Source organism: Panthera tigris, chromosome A2, assembly GCF_018350195.1.
Source record: "Panthera tigris isolate Pti1 chromosome A2, P.tigris_Pti1_mat1.1, whole genome shotgun sequence".
Taxonomy (NCBI): domain Eukaryota; kingdom Metazoa; phylum Chordata; class Mammalia; order Carnivora; family Felidae; genus Panthera; species Panthera tigris.
Genome location: NC_056661.1, coordinates 138,998,322 through 139,020,681, shown reverse-complemented (window position 1 = coordinate 139,020,681; position 22,360 = coordinate 138,998,322). Strand labels below are relative to the sequence as shown.

Below are 22,360 nucleotides of genomic sequence, written 5' to 3'. Positions count from 1 at the left end.
AGAACCCACCTCCTATTGGGGTATCTTCACATTAATGAGACAATCCAGTATGGAACATCCCAGTTGGGCTGAGTATTGCACCAAGCCATCTCAGTAGGAGATAGCACACCTTACATCGATGAGATGGCATATCTTATGTCTATACTTTATGTCCAAGTTTATTTCATGCAGGGTACCTATAGCTGGATCCCTATAGCTATCTCATATTGTGTACCTACTATAAACCATAGTAGCTTAAAACAGAAGTTCATTTCCTTATAACGGGTCTGAAAGGCATCCTTGACCGCAATTCATCTCTGGTATCATTGCTTCTGTAGGTAAGTACTGTCTAAATAGTAAAACATTGGATCTCAAATGTATGTAAGATTAACCTGTAATGCTTATTTAAAATGTAGGTGATTAAATAAATTTAGAGGGAGTTGGTGCTCTCATTTTTTTTTTAGATAGAGAGAGGGAGTGCCTGCAAGGGAAAGGGGAATTGGGGGAGAGAGAGAGAGAGAGAGAGAGAGAGAGAGAATCCCAAGCAGGCTCCATACTCAGCACACAGCCAGATGTGGGGCTCAATCCCACGACCTTGGTATCATGACCTGAGCTGAAATCAAGAGTCAGACACTCCACTGAGTGAGCCACCCAGGTGCCATACATGCTTCCATTTTAAAAAGCACCTTTTGTGTTTCTGATGAAAGTGGTAGAGGATCGCACTTTGAGAAATTCTGTATAGAGAATGTTTTCTCAGCCTGCTTTGCTTTTTCCAGACTGAGTCACTTGAGGCTATTCAGGGTTTTACCAGGTCACATAATCTTGCACTCAGGTTCTTTAAAGACTAAATGTTTGAGAATCAGACCAAGATACCCATAGAGCAAGAAGAGAACTCATTAGGGACAAAGGTAGTTTTAGAAGTTACATATCACATGAAAATAAGAAAAAAAATACTGTATCAGGAATTATTCTGTGCAAAATGCCTGTAATTCACCACCATTATCACTTCCACAGTTAGACGCTGTTAGAACGGAGGCTATTAGAAGACTCCACCCAGCTGGGTTTGGAAACTTGATTAGATCATGGTTCGGTGGCAGATGGTAGCTGGAAAAATAATGCAAAGCACAACTAAATGATAGCAGGAAAATGAGGATCCACATTGAGAGGGAACACACCATAATCCTTAACTAATGACAAATTAAGTTCAGTTAACTAAGCTCGTCCAAGCCTTCAGTACCATGTAGTGTGAGATTTTAGAAAAACATCTCTGCTAAATATGAACAAACCATTCGTTTATAGACAACTTAATCATTTATCTTCTTATATTGGCAGCTAGATAATTTCAAGCTTTCATTGAAATACTTTTTAATTGATTACTTCTATGTAACAGGTATTTATGAATAAGTTTAGAAAGATACATAAAACACCATTGGGAAGTTCTGTTGCTGGGTTTGCAATGTGAAGTTTATAAACTATTTTACTCAGAAGCAGTAGAGGCCAAGTTTCCTCTACATGTACCTCCCTCAAAAAGATTAAATGGGTAATACTTCTAAAATATTATGAGAGATTTAATTAAAACTACATAATCCAGCATATAGGATTAGAGAAGCACTGTTAACTAGCAAGAAAGGAAATACGGGCTCTGAAGGAAAAATCACAAAGCCTTAGCACGACAGAAGCTGAGGTAGGTTAAGAACTAAGACAGGAGAAGGGGCCATATAATGGAGTGGTTGAGAGCATGGACCTTCTCTCCCTCTCTCTCTGTCTCTCTCTCTGTCTTTGTTGTTGTTGTTGTTGTTGTTGCCTACATTAGGAATCCTAACCTTCTCTATCTATAAAGACAGGATAATAACAGTATCTGTTTCACAAGACTGTTGCAGAGTCAATGAGTTACCATAGGTAAAGGACTTACGACAGTGCCTGCACATAGCAAGTTCCAAGTAGCCCTAACTCTTGGCTCTTATTATTAACTAGAGGAGATTAGAGGAGATTCACACCACTCTAAGACAGAAGGGTTTAAATAATAACACCTTCCCCATAGGTAAGCCAAATCCCTTCCTCTCTTTCAATTTAAACTCATATTCTCTTACTGTGTCATTCATGGCAGTAGGGAATAGTTGGACACTCTCCTCTGCATGATGACCCTTCATACTCTGAATGATTTCATGTATTCAGAAACATTTGTGGATGTAGAGCTCTTCAGGGAAAAGCGTGTCCCAATCTAATTTCACAAAGTAATGTCTGGAAGGAAACGATCAATGAGGTTAGTCTAAATCAAAGCACTTTAGAGAAAGTCTTTTAATCCATCTTTAGGCCAGTAAAGCATGGATAGAGAATCACTGATGTCCAAAAGAGTTCCTTATATCTATACTTCCTAGTACATTTTGAGGCTAAAATTAAAGGTTAGGGAAAGATTTAATCGATTAAATCAGAATAATGTGGAGTCTGTTTCCACATTCCAATATCAGAATATTTATTTTGAATCTTGAGGTTTATAACATGATTTTGGTTTATCCTAATCTTGGTTTTAGTCTCCTATTTGAAGTAACAACTGGAAGGCAGAGGATCCTATTTACACATATTCAGATTTTCACAAAACCTAGCAAATGGTTTACCTATTACAAATATTCATTAGGCATTAGTGCTCAATGAGTCCATAGTAGTCAAATTAGAAATTTAGGAGCTAACAATCATTTCTGAGTTCTGTTTATTAAAATTAATAGCAACCGGGGAACGTCACACCATGAGGTAAATGCTCAATAAATATATGTTTCTTCAAGCAGTGCAAACAAACAGTAAATGAAATGTCAAGCTCACTTTCTTTAATGAGTGCTGAGGGTGCTCATAGGCCAGTTGGGGGATTCATGGGTGAGGTGAGCCCAATGTCTCATGGGTGGAGTTCTTGATGGGAATCTCTGATTCACTTAGTGGGATCCACGTTCCTTTAATGTCCTCTGAGAGTCCTATCTTCCACTCTCTCAGCCTTCTCCCTCTATCTCCACGTGCAACTCATGATTCCGTGCTTCATATATGGTGAGAAGGAAATGGGTCTCTGGGGCAGCATCCCACAGGGCTGGGGAAGCTTGGTTGTCAGCCACATGTAATCACTCTCCCCCATGGGAGAGATCACAGGCCAGTAAGGTCTCACTTGGCACTGAGCCATGCCCCTTGTAGGGGAAGGGTAATGCAGATGAAGTCAAACTGTTCCTCTGAGTCCAGTGCATCCAAACTCATACTTTCTTTTTCCTTTAGTGGTGGGCTAGAGCTTCTTCACTGAAAATCTGGACTTCCACATAGGTTCTTGCATCCATGGGTGATCGTCTAAGACAGTCCACAGCCAAGAAGGGCTGGAGCCAGCTCACAGGCCACTGCAGAGTCCACAGACAGGACCAAGGTCTATGTACCTATTACTTAACACATGGGTGGGCAAGACTCCTCAGGTTTTTTGGTATATTGTGCTGTATCCCACAGTTCCCACAAATGCATTCGGTCTATGGATTGATGCCAAACTGTTGTGAATGCAGGATACAACAAGGGACATCTTATTCAGCCATGTTGCTGATGTCACACATGAACATATACTTAACTCATACAGATTCTTCCCTAACTGAGAAATGTACTTTGATCCTGTGTTACATTGTCTGTCACCTGTCACCATCGACCCAATACTACACTCAGGCCTTCCCAGACTTCTTTTCATTTTCATTAAGTTTTGATGTTGTTTCATTAGGTTACTTTAGTCCCAATAAGAAATAAATCAGAGCTTTTGACACCGCAGGCCCAGGGCTCTTCCTTTCAAGTAGTATCAGGGTATGTTCTATACATTAAACATTAATACGTGTAATCCTTCTGTTGTTTCCCACAAGACAGAATTGAACGATATAATATATTCAGGCTGATTTTTTTCCTAAAAAGTCTAAAATGTTTTTCAATGCTTTTTTATCGCTCCTATCATATCTTCCATATGTACTTGAGAAATGGGCAAAGAGCTTTAGAGTGCTCAAGATCATGCAATGAGAAGCTAAAAATTAGAATCCTTTGACTATAAGCTATTTGAAATACAGCTTTGCAATAATCATCCAGTAATCACAAGAGCTTAAGATTGCATTTTGGATTCTTTTAAATATCAGCTTATTTTATATTTCATGTTCTGTAGGATTTTACTTGGCTTTTACTCATGTTCATTTTCACCTTTTTTTTTTTTTTTCATCTTCTATATTTAAAGTCTAGGCAATTTCTTACTAAATTGTCATTTCCAGGTGAGGTTGGTGAGTGACTGCTGATGACATTTAAACTGTGAATTCATAAACATCCAAAATATTCCTCACTTGCATGAACTTTTCATTCTTTTAAATTAAAATATTTAGACTCCATAAACCTGCCATTAAAATTCAAATGTGATACTTGGAATAAGTAATATTTTAAGTCATTATCACTAACACATTTTGTAATCAAATTAGTTGATATACATAGTTCATTGAATTTCAAGTAGATACTCTTTATAACTAATTCAATTCCCCTGTTCATAGATTTATTATTTTTGAGTGCTATTTATTAAGAGAACTGTATTTTAGCTTTTGACCAGGTTAGAGTAGGTTAATATACAATTCCTTATAGGTTAATGAATACTTATTTCAGTGATAGAAATTTTTTAAATACAATAAGAGATTGCGATGAGGAGGCAGAGAATTAGCATAGACTTCAATGCTACTTACAAAATAAATGTTATATAAACTAAAAAAGTTGGTGGGTTCAAGGATCCAACACTATAACCTAAAATGGAAATTTAATAATAAACTCTTGTCAGCAGTTACAAATTACTCAAGTAAAGAATGAATTTGTAGAAAGAAAGCAACTCACAAAGGAAAAAACATGAGCAACAAATGTTTAAAATCTTTGACTAAATATTTAAAAATAAAATGTACATTAAAACAACAATATGATAACAGGATTTTATTTTGTTTTGTTTTTTACCTCCCAAATTGTCCTATTTTAAAAACTGATAACAACAACTGTGTTAGGAGTACAAAAAGAAAAAAAAACAGGCAATCCCTCATATTCATAGAAGCAATGTTAATTGATATAGCCTTTCCAGCAATTGGGCAACATATATGCAAATTTTCTGGCAATTAAAAAATATATACCAAACATCTTGAAATATATGTTTGTCAACTTAGAAAAGCCTCTTCTAAAAAGTTGTTTGGAGAAAATATTTATTGGTATCTGCAAAAATACAGCTGCATTATTAAGGGCTGTAAAGGTCCAATAATCAGGGTTAAGTAATTCTGTTTCACAAATTGACGTGTAAAGTTATTCAAAATTATCATTAATCAGAAAGCCCATTTTTGTAAAAAAAGATATACATGCATATACAAATATGAATAGTCATAATTTCTGAGATATATACCAGGGAACTTGTGTGATATCAACTTTTTATTTTTTACTATTTTATTATTTCTATTTTACTATTCTATTTTGTGCATCTATATTTATAATTTTTGTCCAATGATCATGTATTTAACAAAGTTTTTAAAAATAATCTAATAATTGTTTTACATACGCCTCAAATATATAACCCCCCAAAATCTCCTTAGGCTGTAATCCTCTTTAATGAAAGAAAATTGGGAAATGTATACAAACCTGTTGAGCCATATACTCAGCACCATCCCCATCTCTGACAACTGCCCTTCTTCACCCCAGTGAGAGAGCCCAACAGCTCTTATTTTTTTGTTTATTTATTTACTTTGGAGAGAGAGAGAGAGAGAGAGAGAGAGAGAGAGAGAGAATCCCAAGCAGGCTCCTTGCTGTCAATGCAGAGCTTGATGTGGGGCTTGATCCCACAAACCATGAGATCATAACTTGAGACGAAATCAAGAGTCTGGGGCTCAAACTACTGGGCCACCCAGCTGCCACCCCCCCACCCCCCCACATAGCTGTGTTTTAATGGCTAATGCCGCTGGAACCAGATATGGACATTTGTACAAACGAGGCCACTCAAGGTCTCTCCCTTTATCTGGAACTGGAATTCAGATTGGCTAGTAAGCAATACCTGAACTGAAAACAAGTAAACCCAGAGGTATGGGATGTTGTAAGAGAAAGGTAGAAAAAATTAGCCTCCTAGAGACAGAAAGAAGGTGAGGGAAGAATAGAGAAGAGACAGACTGTGGAGTTACCAGGAAGACAACAAGGAGTAATCCTAGTTCTAAGGTTCTTTTCTGAAGCTTACCAGGTCTGATTGCACTTCCTGTCTCAGGATTCCAGGAGCAACATATATTCTATGATAAAGTCTATTTCTTCTTAAACGAGTTCAAGTAAGTTTCTGTTATTTTCAAAGAAGAAAGCACAGATTAAGAAATAGTCTATCAGTTAAGAAAGCAGAAGTCATACCAACTATTTTAACTAGAAAATTTAATAGAAGGAATTGATTTAACAGTTACTAGAGGATCAAAGAGAGAAAAAAGGAAACACTGAAGTATCGTTGAGGTAGCAACCACAGTAGGAAGCTACCACCTGTAGGGCTGGCATAATAAAGAGAAGAAAGTAGGAATACTGTAAAACCTAGGAGTTTGAAAGCAGGCTGCCTAGCTGGTGCTTGTAACTCAATGATCGTGGAGAAGAGACCCCAAGAACCTGGGACTCAGGTATCCAAGAAGAGGATGCCAGCCAGCTGGTGCTGGTCTTTCTGAGAAGGCAAAATGACAGTGGCTGTGGAAGTTTGAGGGAAAGAAGTAGAAACTAGAACCACCTGCTACTGTTATTTATTGGCACTTCCAGGGCAAAAAAAACATTTCTGGGGTGATGTTGACAGTGACAGGAAACAAAACGGGAAAGAACACATCCCTTTTTCCTTCTTCGGCCTCCAGTATTCCTTTAGAATTCTCTATTGTCAAAGTCTAAGACAGAGGCACCTGGCAAAGTGGAAATGTGTATGGTTTGCATAGTCCCAGCCCTAGTAATACAAAGCAGAACGGAAAAGAGTAGGTTTGAAACAACAAGAAAATGGCTTAATAACAAGTAAATATGGCAGAAGTAAATTTTATGTTACTTCTTAATTCTATGTTTATGCCAAATACAATCTAAAAATACTTTCAAAATGAATGAAAAACACTGTAGAGAAACCATAGAAACCATTCAGTAGATAAATTAGCAAATTCAGGGGAAATTTGCTATTTTGGCAGTCTGTGTTCTGCTAAAAAAAGTCTTTTAATTAGCTTTGTTTAGTCCTACATATAATTAAGTTTGTGAATTTAGAAGCAATCTTATATGTGTCAGTTGAACAAAAATGAGAAATTGTTAGCATCTTTTTTGTTGAAAAATGTTGAATTCCGACAGTACCAAAACCTAATACAAGAAATAATTGGAAGACAAAAATTTAAATGGGAACCATATGAGGTGATGAATTTGTTAATTAGCTTGATTGTGGTAATGACTTTACAATGTATGCTTATATCAAAACATCACATTGTACACCCTAAATATATGCATTTATTCGTCAAAAAAGAATAGAAAAATTAAATAATCATAAATCTACTAAGGAAATTAAGTCAATTATTTTTATCAAACAAATAAAATCACATCTCAAAAACTTCACTAGTGAAAATTTCTAAACATTGAAATAAAAAATAAGACCCACCCTAGATAACTCTTTCAAAGAATAGAGAAAGAGTGGATACTTTCTATTTCCTTTTTTGCCAACATAGATGTTACAAGAAAGAGAAATTACAGACCACCCTTTCTTGCAAATACAAATGCAAAAATCCTTTTAAAAAGTTGTCAAGTCAAATATAGCTATATATAAAAAGGATAATGCAACAAAACTAGCTGGGGTTTATTCCAGGAATGTAAGTTTAGGTAAATATTCAAAAATTATTCAGCGTAATTTTTTACATTAACAGAATGAAGGGAAAAAATGATCATCTCAATAAGTACAGAAATATATTTGATAAAATTCAATACTTACTCATAATAACAATAAAAAAAACCCTCTTCACATACTGGGACTAGAAAGGAATATTCATATTATTATAATGGTTGTCTATGAGCAATCCATAGCTAACATTATACTTAGTGATGAAAGAGGCAATACTCTCACCCTGAAGGTAGAAAGAAGACTCATATGTCAACACTCACCATTCCTATTCAACATTGTACCAGAGGTCCTAGTCTGTGTAATAAGACAAGTAAAAGAAATAAAAGATATAAATATCAAAGAGAAGGAAGCAAAACTCTGTATTTTCATGTGACACGTGTGTATATATTTTTTAAAATCCAGAAAAAAAATGCATATGACGTGTGTGTGAATATTTTTTAAAAGCCAGGAAAACTATTGGAAGTAATAAATGAGTCTGGCAAAGTTGCAGTATTAACAAGATTAATAACAAGGCTATTAACAAGGTTACTATACAAAATTGATTTTTTTCTGTATACTGGCAATGAATAAGTGGAAAGTAAAATTTTAAATCAATGTCATTTGCAATAGCATGAAGATCACCAAATACCTCAAACTAAATCTAATACAAGATGTGCAGTGCCTCTACAATAAAAATTTCGAAAGCTTATTAACAAGAATTGAGTAAATAAAGTAGCATTTCACCATATTTATGGCTTGGAAACCTCAATATTTTTTTTTAAGTTTATGTATTAATTTTGAGAAAGAGAGAGAGAGGGACTGTGAGTGGGGGAGGAACAAGGAAAGAGAAGGACAGAGAGGATCCTAAGCAGGTTCCACACACTCGGTGTAGAGGCTGACTTAGTAGGGCTCGAACTTACGAAGCATGAGACCATGACCTGAGCCAAAACCAAGAGTCAGACGTTTAACTGACTGAGCCGCCCAGGTGCCCCAGAAACCTCAATATTTTTGAGATGTCATTTCTCCCCAGATTAACCACTGGACTCAATGTAATCCCAACCAAGAGTTCAGAAATGTGTGTTTATGAGTATGTAAACTGTCAAAATGTTTCTAAGAGTTACACGAAAATTAAAAAAAAACAACTTGAAAAGCCAAGACAATCTTGAATAAAAAAAATCTTGGAGGACTTAGACTATCATATTTCAAGACTTAGTATAATGCCAAAATTGGTGCAAGGATCAATAAGTGGAACAATGGAACCAAGTGGCAAAAGCCCCACAGCAATTCATGGAGAAATGAATTACTTTTCAATGACTGGTTCTGTGGGAACTGAATACCTATAAGAATCCAAAGGAGCTTGACTCCCTACTTCATACACTATACAAATAAAAACACTAGGTTGAGGTATATCAAGGGTAAATGTGAACAATGAATACATAAAGCAAAAAGACGGGGAAAAATCCCAGAGGACAATATCTATATTATTTTGGGACAGGCAAATATTTCTTACACGGGACACAACAAGCATTAGCAATAAAAAATGGTGATGTTGGACTGCTTTAAATTAATAATTTCTTTTCATTAAAAGACATCAGTATTGGGTCAGAAAAGGTAACCGGGAATTCATATTTTCGGTTTCTATAACTGTCAAGGGCTTATATAACAGTTTATACAATTGTCCGGGATATTTAAGAACTCACACAGATCCATTAAAAAAAAGACAGGCAATACAAGAGAAAATTGAGCCAAAAAAGGAAACTGACATTACAAAAAGGAAGAAAGTGAAATGGCTGGGAAATACATGAAAACATGTTCAATTTTACTACAGTACCAGCTCCACAAAAATACCAGAATGAGAAGAACAGACAAGGACGACAATGATGCAGGACAATTGGGAATGTCATACACTGCAGTAGACATTTACATTGATATTATCACTTGGAAAAATTGTTTGGCAGTATCTACTATTGTGGAACAAACACACACAAACAATTTGTATTATTAATACAAATATTAATAAGAAAGACATATATAAGAATATTCATGGCAGTGTTGTTTGAATAACTCAAAACTGGAAAAATATAAACATCTACTTACAGTAAAACTGATGAAAAATTATGGTACATTTTAAAAAACGGAATGCTATCAGGGCGCCTGAGTGGCTCAATTGGGGAAGCTTCTGACTTGATTTCGGTTCAGGTCATGATCTTGTGGTTTGTGGGATTGAGCCCCATGTGGCGCTCTGTGCTGACAGTGGGGAGACTGCTTGGGATTCTCTCTTTCCCTCTGTCTCTCTGCCCCTCCTGTGCTTTTGTGCACGCTCTCTCTCTCAAAATAAATAAAGAAACGTTAAAAAGTGGAATGTTATCGATTAGTGACAATGATCAAATTACAATTTCATGCAACAGCACAAATATACTGTTGGAAGAAAGAAGCCATAACCAAAAAAGAAAATATTGTAAGATTCCATTCGTAGAAAGTCTTAAAAAAACACAGGAAAACTAGCCAATTTCAGGGGCCCCTGGGTGGCTCAGTCAGTTGAGCATCCGAATTCGGCTCAAGTCGTGATCGCACAGTTTGTGGGTTGGAGCCCCGAGTCGGTCTCTGTGCTGACAGCTCAGAGCCTGAAGCCTGCTTCGGATTCTGTTTCCCTCTCTCTCTGCCCCTCCCCGCTCATGTTCTGTCTGTCTGTCTGTCTGTCTCTCAAAACTAAACAAATATTTTTAAAAAATTAAAAAAACACTAACCAATTTTATTAAGTCAGAATATTGGCTACCCTTGAAATGGGAAGGACAGGGTGGGGCATAAAGGGGCCTTCTGAGGTATTCATAATGTGCAGGTTAAGTGAACATGTTCATTTTGTGAAAACACATTAAGCTACTCTTATGATTTGTGTACTTTTAAAATGTATGTTATAATCCAATAAAATTTACATTAGCAAGCCTGAATGGAAGGATTAAGCAGCTAATTAGACACAGATGAGAAATAATGTGATGACTAGAAAATAGATCTGAAAAAACTTGGAAAAATACAGCACAGGGAGAAAATTTGAAAGATTAAAAGATGCAGAAAGTAGAATCCGAATGAGGATAAATACAAATTGATACATACTGAGATACAGTGTCATGAGATACAAAATGCCAACACACACACACACACACACACACACACACACACACACACAAACTTAAAAGCCACAAGAGAAAAGAAAATTATCTTAAAAAAAGGAATGACAATTATCCTGGAAGCCAGAAAATTGTGGGAAAATATCTTCAGAATACTAAGAGAAAGTATTTTTCACTCTAGTCTTGTACACAACATGCCTGCATCCTAGATGAAAGTAAACCTGGGTATGCGAGTTCTCTTGTTTCTTGGGAGGGCTGACTTTACAATGTAGGAAATTACAAAACATAAGGCTGTTCAAAGATGTTGGACAGCCACTTCTGATGAATATCCCCTCCATCCCATTCCTTGACTGCCTGCCAACCACATGCTACTTTATTATATACCTAAATATCCAAATATGAATCCCCTCACCCCAACAGAAGAATGCTGTTTCCACAAAAGCAAAGCAAAATGAAACTCATTTGTTTGTTCCCTAAAAAGGAACAATTTGTAAATATCATCAGGGACAGCATCTAAACTCCAATTTCAATATTCCAAAGAAATGTGTTTTCCTCCTGTGGATTACTCGATGTTGTTTTTTTGCTTTGCTTTTTACATTTTTTAATTGAGATATAATTGACTTATTATATTAGTTTCAGGTATATGACATAATAATTAGATATTTGTATATATTGCAAAATGATCAACACAAGAAGTCTAGTTAATATCTATCACCATACATAGTTACAGTGAGGTTTTGATATTCTATAAGTTATGAACTAAATTACAAAAATGACCACCAGCCACAAATCCTAATTAAAATAGTAGATGAATTGGAGGTGCTTAAAATTCAGTTAATACCTTAAATACCACCTTCATTTCTACAAATGGTCACTAGAGAACCAAAGTTCATTCCTTAGAGCAATAAACCTTTAATGGTCCTGTCTGGGTGGATATACTCTAGGATGCGGTCAATTCTAGTGAACGTGATAGTACAACAGGACACTAGGTTATCCCCACAGTTCCATCTGTACTCCTCCAACCCTTATTGTTTACTTTGTACAAAATGCTCTGCAAAATACCTTATGCTGCTTTTTATTATCTTGAGAATAATTACCACTTATATAGTACTGCAGCTGAGAATCTTTGGAAACTCAAGGCCAAATATACATATACATCCAAAATTGTCTACAGAAAGCATAAAATGCCTTCCCCATCTATGCATTTTTAAATGTGTAGATGGCACTTCCGACTAATGAAATACAGTTTACTTCATTCTTTCTCTCACTTAGCAAGTATCTATTAAGGGGAGTCAGTCTATCTCATCACATGTGCCAAAAGTAGGGATGGAGTGGATGCCCACAGGAAAAATTAGTTCTGTCACCAGAAGAAAAGTGATAGATTTTGAGCAGGCAAAGACAGCAAATAGTCACCCTGTCATTTATTTTCAAAATCTATATAGGCATGGAAAGATGAGAGTCGGGATGAAGTTTTGAAACTTTGCCAGTTCTTACCTCTTCCCTTGAAGCTCTGTGTATAAGCCAAAGATGAAGAAAATGACAATCATGATATAATAGAGTGGCAAGAATCTGAACTTTGTGTTAGTAATTTCACAACAAAATTATTTAATACATGTGAATATCAGCTTCCTTGTTCAAAAACAAAATGGAAGAGGAGGAGGAGGGAAAGAGAAATTGAATAAGATGAGCTCCGAAGTACCAAAATTCTATGCTTCTTTATCTTTTATTTTAATATTCCTGATTAGACAAAATCTCATTTGCCTTTTTTATGTTTAAGAATTTGATGTTTTTAATATCTCATGCTTCTTGGTTATTATCCACATATGTGCTGCGGTAATAATCTTACTATCTGGTATTGGGTTTTGAATAAAAACAAAATTACAGTATTTGATGACAAATATATAAGGAAGATTTTTTTTGTGGAAGCATGGATACATATTTTCATGGAATTGTCTTTTTCTTATCTAACAGATCAGATTGGATGTTTTTGCAGGACAAGGATAATGTATTGGGCATGTAGTAGAGCTCATTATGGAAACGTGTTGCACTAATATCAGGTATAGAAATAATGCATTAGAGTGCAGGAGAATAGTACCAAGCAAATATAATGGTCATTTTGCAGTGATCTTTAAATAAGATGCTATAGAACCTTGGATAGGAAGATAATAATAACCACCCTTTATTGAACAGCTGCTAGGTGTCAGCTTTTTGTGTGTTCTCTGTAACATTCTCTTATAAACCATATTACAGTGTTGTGTATAGAGATCATGAAATAGAATACATGTATAAGGAAATGGCGAAGGGATTAAGGCTCAAAGATTGATAATTTACCTAAACTCACAGATCTGGTCATTGACAACAACGAATCCGTTCTCAGGTCTCTTGGATATTTTGAGACCATTGTCTTTCCTACTTTGAGATTATGACTTTTGATAATTTCCAAGAAGAGAATGCCTCGCCTTCTTGTTTCATATCAGGAAAATTGTTCCCTATGAAACATCTCTGCGACATTTGAATCTGAGGCAAATCTATATCAAATGAAGAAAAGTCTACAGAAATGCAAGAGTTGTGATTTTTTTTATAAATTGCTATTTATTATTTGGTAGAGAATACAAAATGTTGACATAAGAAAGAGCAAATTGGCTCTTATTTCTAAATCCATAAATGCAGTTGATAGTGGTCTTGTAGAAACTGTCTTACTAGAACGTCCTACAGAGATACGAAATTAGGTTACTAATTTAGGATCTGTTTAAAGATAGCAGTATTAATTTCCCTTTGTTTTCCATGTTATCCAGAATAAACTACCTTATTTGGAGGAAGATGCTTCTGAAGCAAGAAGCACAAGAAAGCAGCTCAAAGTTTCTTACTCTTAAGAATAGTGATTGTTCCTTATTAAATCAGTGGTCATAGATCAGCAAAGCTGCCTCCAAAGGTAATTTCAGATGAATCAAGCCCTAGGTAATCAAGGCAAAGCTTTGCTATGCACATGTTAATTTGAGTATGTCTCACACTGCCAAAGGCAATAGCAGAACCCACGGCAATGAGCATGCTAATAAAGTAGCTGGATGTACATACGGAGCAAGAGGAAGCCGAATAGGTCTCTGGTCTAGTTCAACAGCAAGACTTCTTTCTATTCTAAATTTTCACAACAAAGTGGTTATGCAAGCTCGGGTAAATCTCAAGAGGTTGAATAATGGTTCATGAGCCAATTGGAATGTTTCCATTTTAAATGTAGTTCTTAAAATAAAGAAATAAAAACAAATGTGGTCATTATTTTGGTAATGTCATTGATTGCTTAATTCTGCTAGTTTTTTAACAGTGAGAGGTGGCAGAATATACCACCCTCCATATGCCATTTTGACATATTGATTGTTTTGAATCAAAGTTCCTTCAGACAGTTAAGAAGGACACACTGACTCTCCTTTGTCCCCTTGAAAGCAAAAAATAAATCTCCGTGTAAAAGATACCCTCCCCGCATCAGGAGGAAGAGAAACATCATTATCACCAGAGACAGGGAATTTAGGGCTGAGAAAGCTATATAAACAAACCTTGTTACTTCTTCGCTAATTTACTACCCCAAGCACAAACTTCTTTGTCTTGTCAATTCTTCACAAATTTATTGTTTGTCTAGAAGTTATAAAAGATGCTTGCTTTGGTAACTTCTTTGAGTACTACATTTTGGTGGGCTCCTGTACATATGAAATTAAATTTAATTTTTTTCCTGTCAATTTGTCTTAATGTCAATTTAATAATAGACCTGCTAAAGAACCTCAAAGAGAAGAGCAGAAAAGGTTTCCTCCCCTACAGCAGAAAAGGGAAATGGAAACCATTGCTGTAATTGCCAGTATGCAGCTTTACACGGATACCCGCTGAACTGGAATGGAAGCTATGCCAGGCTTTCAGTTAATGAGGTTTCTCAATCAACTGGCTATAGGTGCTGAGTGCCTGCTCTAGGGGTGCACTTTTCCAGGCAAACTCTGTGTTAGATTTTCTATGTATAGCCACAAGTGCCTCTCCAAAATTTGGAAGAAGGGGAAATAAGTTTGTTTTAAGAGACAAACATTGAAATCAATGTATAAAACAACAGTAAGCAGATTTGCCTCAAAGAGAGTGAAAGGCTCCACTGGTGAATGGTAACTTGATTGAATGAAATAGCAACATATTTAATGGAAGAATGTGTTAATGAATGGAGAAGTAAATTAGTCACACACACACACACACACACACACAATATGAGAAAGAGAGAGAGAATGTGAAAATCCAAGTATCTAAAAAAAAATGGGATCAGGGCAACACAAGTCTGGTGTAAATTAAACATTGGAATATTGTACCTCTAAGGGTAAAAACGAATTAAAAATAAGAAGCTTAATTCCCCCTTTTGAAAATAAGAGAACTTCTCTCCCACTTCCCCTTTCTTAGAGAATTTACTTAGAAACCTTTTAAGTTCTTTTGCTCCTCTTGGAAATGTATATGTCTTTTATTTTTTTAGATATAATTGACATAAAACATCATATTAGTATCAGGTGTACAACATAATGATTTGATATTTGTACATACTGTGAAATGATCACCACACTCAGTCTAATTAACATCCATCACCATACATAGATAGAAATTGTTCTTTCTTGTGATGAAAATCTTCAAGATCTACTCTCTTAGCAACTTGCAAATACAGAATACAGTGTTATTCACTATAATCCCCATGCTGTACATTATATTCCCATAAGATATTTATTTTATAGCTGGAGGTTTGTACATCTTAACCTCCTTTACCCATTTTGCCCTCCAACCCCATCCCCTATCTTGGGCAACAACCGATCTTGTCTCTGTATCCATAAGCTCAGGGGTTTGTGGGGTTTTATTGTTTTTTAGTTGTTCTTGTTGTTGTTGTTGCTGTTGTTGTTGTTATTTTTTAGATTCTACATATAAGTGAGGTCATATGGTATATAAGCCTTTTTAAAAGTTAGATAAGCCTGTTGGTAACTTCAAGAGCCAGGAATGTCTTTCTCAATGACCTAGGAACCATCTCTTTGAAAATGTAATAATCAAGACAGATAACACCCTATTTCCTAGTTTCTGTGGAAGATTAGTGGCCTAACCTCAGTGGGAGTCTCATTTCAAATTATAAAACTACTTCCAGTCCTAAAGTTATAAGATTTTTTTTTCTTTTGGGTAAAGCCAATTAGCTAACAAAGATGGTTATCGCAATTACCAAGTTAATTAAGGGTGAACTATGTGTGACAAATGGTGCTGTTCTCTTAAGAACTAGTTATTGTTCATCTTGAGAACATGGATATAATGAATTATATCTGCTTGGCTATATAGGAGTGAGGTTTTTTGTTTTTGCATACTGTTTGGTGGATTGCCTGTGATGTGTTTCACATTGTGGTTTACTGCTTATTCAATAATAAAATTGTTTACCTTGTCTTCTATCTTTGTGGTGAGGTTTTCTGAGCTAGGAGATTTTATTTCTAATTATATTTCTACAACACAATTCGCTTTGCTCTGGTCCCATGCTCATTCTAAGTTCTTGATTATAAATAGTTTTCCCTTAAAAGTCTGGATCCAATGCATTAAATAGGTGTAAGAATTTTTGGCTTACATTCTTATTCTTCTCCTTGTAAAATAATACGCATTTGTTTATACACATCAGTCTCTAGGAGTTTGATTATTGTTAGTACACTTTCAAAGAAGACTCCAATCTTAATTATGCTGTCAAGTTTTTAAGCATGTAAATCTGAGAACCATCTTCCTATCCCTGATGAATTGCCAAGATGAATGCTACTCTGTGAGGATTCTTAGCAAATAGCCAACAGGCTTTCCCTAGTGAATTACTTTAGACATGCAACTTTTCATGCAAAATTTCTTCAGAAGCAAAAAGATAATAGAAAAACTTGCCTACCTAACAAAAATTGCTAAATGTTAAAACAAACGTTGTCTGTTCAGATCTTGCTCTTGGCTTTGCACTAAAAAGTGGCTAAGTGTTGTGATGCCTTAAATTTCTTTCTGGGATATACAAGGGAATTCATCAATGTGGAAAGAAACAGGTATTCTACTGAGGAATGAAGGAAAGAAAACAAAACATTATGTTTCAGTGTTTCTATCCTAACATTTCTCAGGTATAGGGCTTGGTAGCCAGCAGATGGAGAACACCATTCTCTCTGCCTAATTTCATTTTAAAAAATATGAAAGACTAAAGAAAGTCTACACATTATTTATTCTTTCTGTTATCAAATGCCCATTTTATTCTACATTTGTTTTAGATGCTTCCAGGTAACATTAAAATATAAAGAAACATCAGTTTTCTGGGAAATTTCAATATACCATTGAATATCTGGAGCTGACCTTTTAATTCAATAACATACTTGGGACCCTGTTCCATCACTTGAACTTCTAGTAACAAGCCCTCATTTCTATTTACCCTTTCTATGTTCATTTTGTTGCTCAGCCTCTTAATATGCTGGCACACTTTTATCCAGAGCAGCTCATTTTTAGTATATCAGTTTTTCTCTATACTATATAAAACTGAAAACTATGGTTTCGTGTAACCTAGCTACATTCAGGCTGCACACATATAAATTGCTTAAGATATAAAATTACTGAGATTTATGTACATTTGAAGTTTGGAGTACTTAATTTTGATTCTAGATTATCTTACTCTCCAGAATATTAGTTTTCATTTGTTTACTAAGAAGCTTTTTAGTTTGTGAGTTCCATGGTTTTGTGATTAACTTGAATTTTTGTTATGTACATATTGGTGGTGTGCCCTGAAATAATTTTATTTAAATTTTTTTAGTGTTTTATTTTTATTTTTGAAAGAGAGAGAGAGACAGAACGTGAGTGAGGGAGGAACAGAGAGAGAGGGAGACACAGAATCTGAAGCAGGCTCCAGGCTCTGATCTGTCAGCACAGAGCCCGATGTTCAGCTCAAACTCACAAAACGCAAGATCATGACCTGAGCCAAAGTCAGATGCTTAACCGACTGACCCGCCTAGGCACCCCCTGAAATAGTTTTATTAATCAAAGTACTATTCATCTCAAACTCTTCCAAAAACTGAAACTATCTGTGAATATTGTGGCTAGTTACATTTTAAGCTTATCTCTAATGTCTATGCTTTGTAAGAAGAAGGGTAATAGATAGGTAAACTACTAATCTCCAGCTTCAACCCCAAAATGAACAAAATATATAATCATTGTCATATTCATCAAGGGTGAAAAACAACAAATGTAGGAAAAAATGGGCATTTGATAATAGAAAGAATAATTAATCTGTAGACTTTCTTCAGTCTTCCGTATATATTTTTTAACAGAAATTAGGTAGAGAGAATGAAAAAGAATGGTGAATGCTAACAATTCAAAGTATATTTCAAGATACAACTTAATCAGTAGTTCTGAATGTAACCATAAATATCACATACACATGTAAACATACATATATATATATATATATATACGCACACATGTACACGTACATACATACATACATACATACACACACACTGTTTCTCCTTTATTTTCTGAATTGCCCATAATATTTTGTACCTCTCTTATGATTGAGATCAATATCCGAAGTTTTACTTCTATAATTTTTTAAATTTCTTTTTTAATGTTTTTATTTTATCTTTGAGAGGGAGACAGAGTGCGAGTGGGGGAGGGGCAGAGAGCGAGGGAGACAGAATCTGAAGCAGGCTCCGGGCTCTGAGCTGTCAGCGCAGAGCCTGACACGGGGCTTGAACTCACAGACTGCGAGATCTTGACCTGAGCCGAAGTCAGACGCTCAACCGACTGAGCCACCCAGGCATAATTTTTTCTAAATTATTTTTTTAATAATTTTTTTCTAAATCCTTACTAATAATTGTTTTTCACTTGTTAAAAAATATTCTGTCTCATTGTAAGTTACAAATAAATGGTTTTGTCACTTAGGTGCTTCACTGTAAAAGATCATCAGTCTCATTTAAAATAAAGCACACGATGGGGCACTTGAGTGGCTTAGTTAATTGAGTGCCCAACTCTTGATTTCAGCTGGGGTCATGATCCTCGGGTCATGAGATCGAGCCCTTGCTTAGTGTAGGGCCTGCTTGAGATTCTCTCTCTCTCCCTCTGTCTCTCTTCCTGGCTCACGCTCTCTCTGTCTCTCTAAAATAAAAAATAAATAAATAAACAAATAAAATAAAGCACATGCAAATCCCCCTGTCCACTTCCAATCAAACCCAACAGATTTTTAGTCGCTCTTCAAGAAGTTTTTTGTTTTTTTTTTTTTTTTTTTTAAGTAAGCTCTAGGCCCAACATGGGGCTTGATCTCCTGACCCCAATATCGAAAGTCTCATGCTCTACTGACTGAACGAGCTAGGCTCCTCAAGATCTTTTAATAATAGTCTTAAACACCTACTTTGTCTTACTCTTTTCAGTGTTAATCAAAAATATTACAAATGGAGAACGTGACTCTTCTAATTAAAATATATTAACATTATTATATCATAAGGAATGTGATTTCTTTAAAAAGGTATGATAAAAATTTGCAATCTAACAGTTATATTTAGCAGGTAAAATGTTGTGTTATTTAATATTGCTCTAGAGAGTGTTGAAATGCTACATTCAAAAACATGAAGACAGAAGGAGAAATTGGGCTTAAATTGGTAAATAAGAAGATTCCACTAAATCTGATAAAACCTAATAAATGGCAAGAATTTGATAAATGGCAAGATTCACTGGCACTCAGTAAAACCTGAGATACCAAGAAAACCAAAAGTCAAATTATTTTCTTATTTTATCTTAGCGTACCTGCTTGTCAGTTGCCAAGAATTCAAATAATCATGTCCGATTACTTTAGTACTTTTCTGTGCTGGCTGAGCAATGTCAGAAAAAGCTCACTGAAATAAATAGGAACATTGATGTGGTCTTTCTCCGGGGAAGGGCATACGGTTAGTTAGCACGGTTAGTTAACAGTTAGCACAACTCTAGGGAGTACTTCTCATATTCATGGTTGCCCTGGACTTGTGTGTTGATTACCATGGCTGTTTGTCAGATGGACGTACATGCTTTGAGAAAGAAATTTTCTCCTACTATGAACAAAAGCACCATTCAGGCTGCAGCAAGGCTAGACTCGGACTCTAGATACACACTGCCAAGCAGTAACACAATAAGCCAGAATCTTTGCATGGTTAGATTACAGCATCAACCAAACTTGCATCCTTTGTGAAAACATGTGGAAATTCAAATGTAATATTTCCTCAAAAAATTTAGTGACTTTAACAAGGATATCATATTCTGAAATAAAATAATAAAAAATGATTAGCTTTTATAGTATAAATATAAATAGGAATCTACTGATTTTATTATTAGTTCTTGCCTGTTGCAGTTAATAGTTCTGGTTTGTTTCAGTCAAAAAGTAGCTAAAATTTTGTACATCAAATGGAATACAATTAGATAAAATATAGGAAAAAATTTTAATGAACAATATAGTCAAAAAGCAATATAAGAAATACAGTGAAAACAAAAGTACAACCAGAAAAATAATGGTACATTAAATTACTGATAATATTACAGAGAAAGAAGTAGTTGCCCATGAAATGCTATTAAAAAGAATTATATACCAAATAGCATGAACTTGAAAACAGTATATTAATATAAAGCTAAGAGGGAAGGTAAGTCCATGCATCAACACCTATGCTCTGACTTAGAAGATACAGGGAAAGAACACTTGTAATAAACTCCCCAAAATAAAAGAGCAAAAACTTAACATTGAAGAACAGTTACAGATGCTTGTAACAGAATCAGATAGGTGGGGGAAAGAGATCTTGAATAACAGCAAAGAAAACCAGTAGAAAACTGTCCTGTGGTCAGGAGATCTTTGGGGAGCTCATTGCAAGAGAAGGAGAATATTGGAAACATCAGAATAAACCCCAGAAGTAAGAGGAGAAAAAAGAGTAGGCTGAAAGGAAAAGTAGCCCCCACAGATGCCTGTTCCATTAGGCAGTAAGGTATATCCTAGAATGAAAACACACAGTCCCTTGATGGCTTGAGTTCACATCCTACCTCTGTTATTCAACTGGCTGTGTGAACTTGGGCAAGGTAGTTACCCCTCTAAGGATTAAATATGTATTGTGTATGTATGATATTTGTCATAATTGCATGCAGTATGTATGTCCAGCCATCCAATCATGAATATATGTATTATATATCTCATATATTATTATGGCAAAAACAAATGAGGGAAAGAGAAATGTTGCAACCAGGAATAGTATTCAAAAGAGTTTTAGTTTGAATCTGGAAATTCCAAGATGTAGAGGAGATAGAAAGGATGATATAGTCTTCTCACCATACAGTTAAAAATATTATTAATTATAATTCCTTTCCATCCCTATGCAGGTTAGAGAGGGAGCCACTCGGATTTTTCTGTTGACTATACCTACAGTTTGCCTTCTTGCGAGTTAGTTTTTCCACTAACTTCTTCAAAATGCCACTGAATATTTAGTTTACTATACTGACAATGTTGTGGTTGATGATGTTTGTCTGCCCTGCCAATCTGGTCTCCTTTCTTCCTTCCTAGAAAAACCTCTTCTTTGATCATAGCAAAACCCTTCTCCAGGGGTTGGCCTGATTGGTCTAAGACCAAAAGTGAATTCTAGTGACTGGTTCAGGGATCTAGACCTAAGCCAATCAGCACATGACACATCTTAGGCTACAAGATTCAGTCACAAATGGGTATGTGACCAAATTCTGGCTAATTGGGAGAGATTTGCTGAAGACTTCTGGGGGGGGAGGGGTGGGACGGGAAGCATCTTTGTTATTATAAGATGGCTCCCTGAATCTTTCCTATCTTTTTCTGGTGTAGTAATAAGCGATGGGCAATATAGCATTTTCGCTACTATGCAGACAGCAGCCTAAGGAAAAACCCAATACTCAGAGGAAGGCACAGGAAACTATGAAGAACCAGAACCAGAATTACTAAATTAAACAGACCTAAAGTCTGTCTGGCCTCTGGAGTCTCAGTCACATTAAGTCAATAAATTTTCTTACTGTTTAAGCCAATTTGAATAGGATTTTGAGGTACTTGTGTGTGAATTGGCTTCCATATCAAAAGAGTGTTGGTTCATTCTGTGACCAGAGTGCCCTGTATCCAGTTTATGTGGCCTTATGAGTTACTGTATTTTAGCCAGAAGGACTTTTGGTCATAAAATGTTGGAGGATCTCCTGATCGATTCCGGACTGTATCAAATAATTAAAAATTTCTTAGATACCACTCTCAGGAAATTCTTCCGCTTGTTTGCACTAGTTTTTCCTTTTGTTCCAGATTAACAAATAAAACAGTGGATTTATTTCTCATAAATTCTTTTGCTAATATAAGTAGAGCGTGATTTCTGAGTCCTCTCTTCCTTTAGATTAGTATATGGCTACCACGAGGCTT

At 35.6% G+C, this 22,360-nt stretch overlaps 1 long non-coding RNA gene across 1 annotated transcript; it reads right to left on the bottom strand.

Moving 5' to 3' along the window:
- Positions 1-1,035: 1,035 nt before the first annotated feature.
- On the bottom strand, positions 1,036-21,509 carry LOC122236460. Its single transcript, XR_006214534.1, has 4 exons — positions 21,366-21,509; positions 6,206-6,298; positions 2,070-2,220; positions 1,036-1,083 (listed from the first exon to the last, which is right to left on the bottom strand). It is a non-coding gene; the product is annotated as an uncharacterized LOC122236460 (long non-coding RNA).
- Positions 21,510-22,360: the final 851 nt, after the last annotated feature.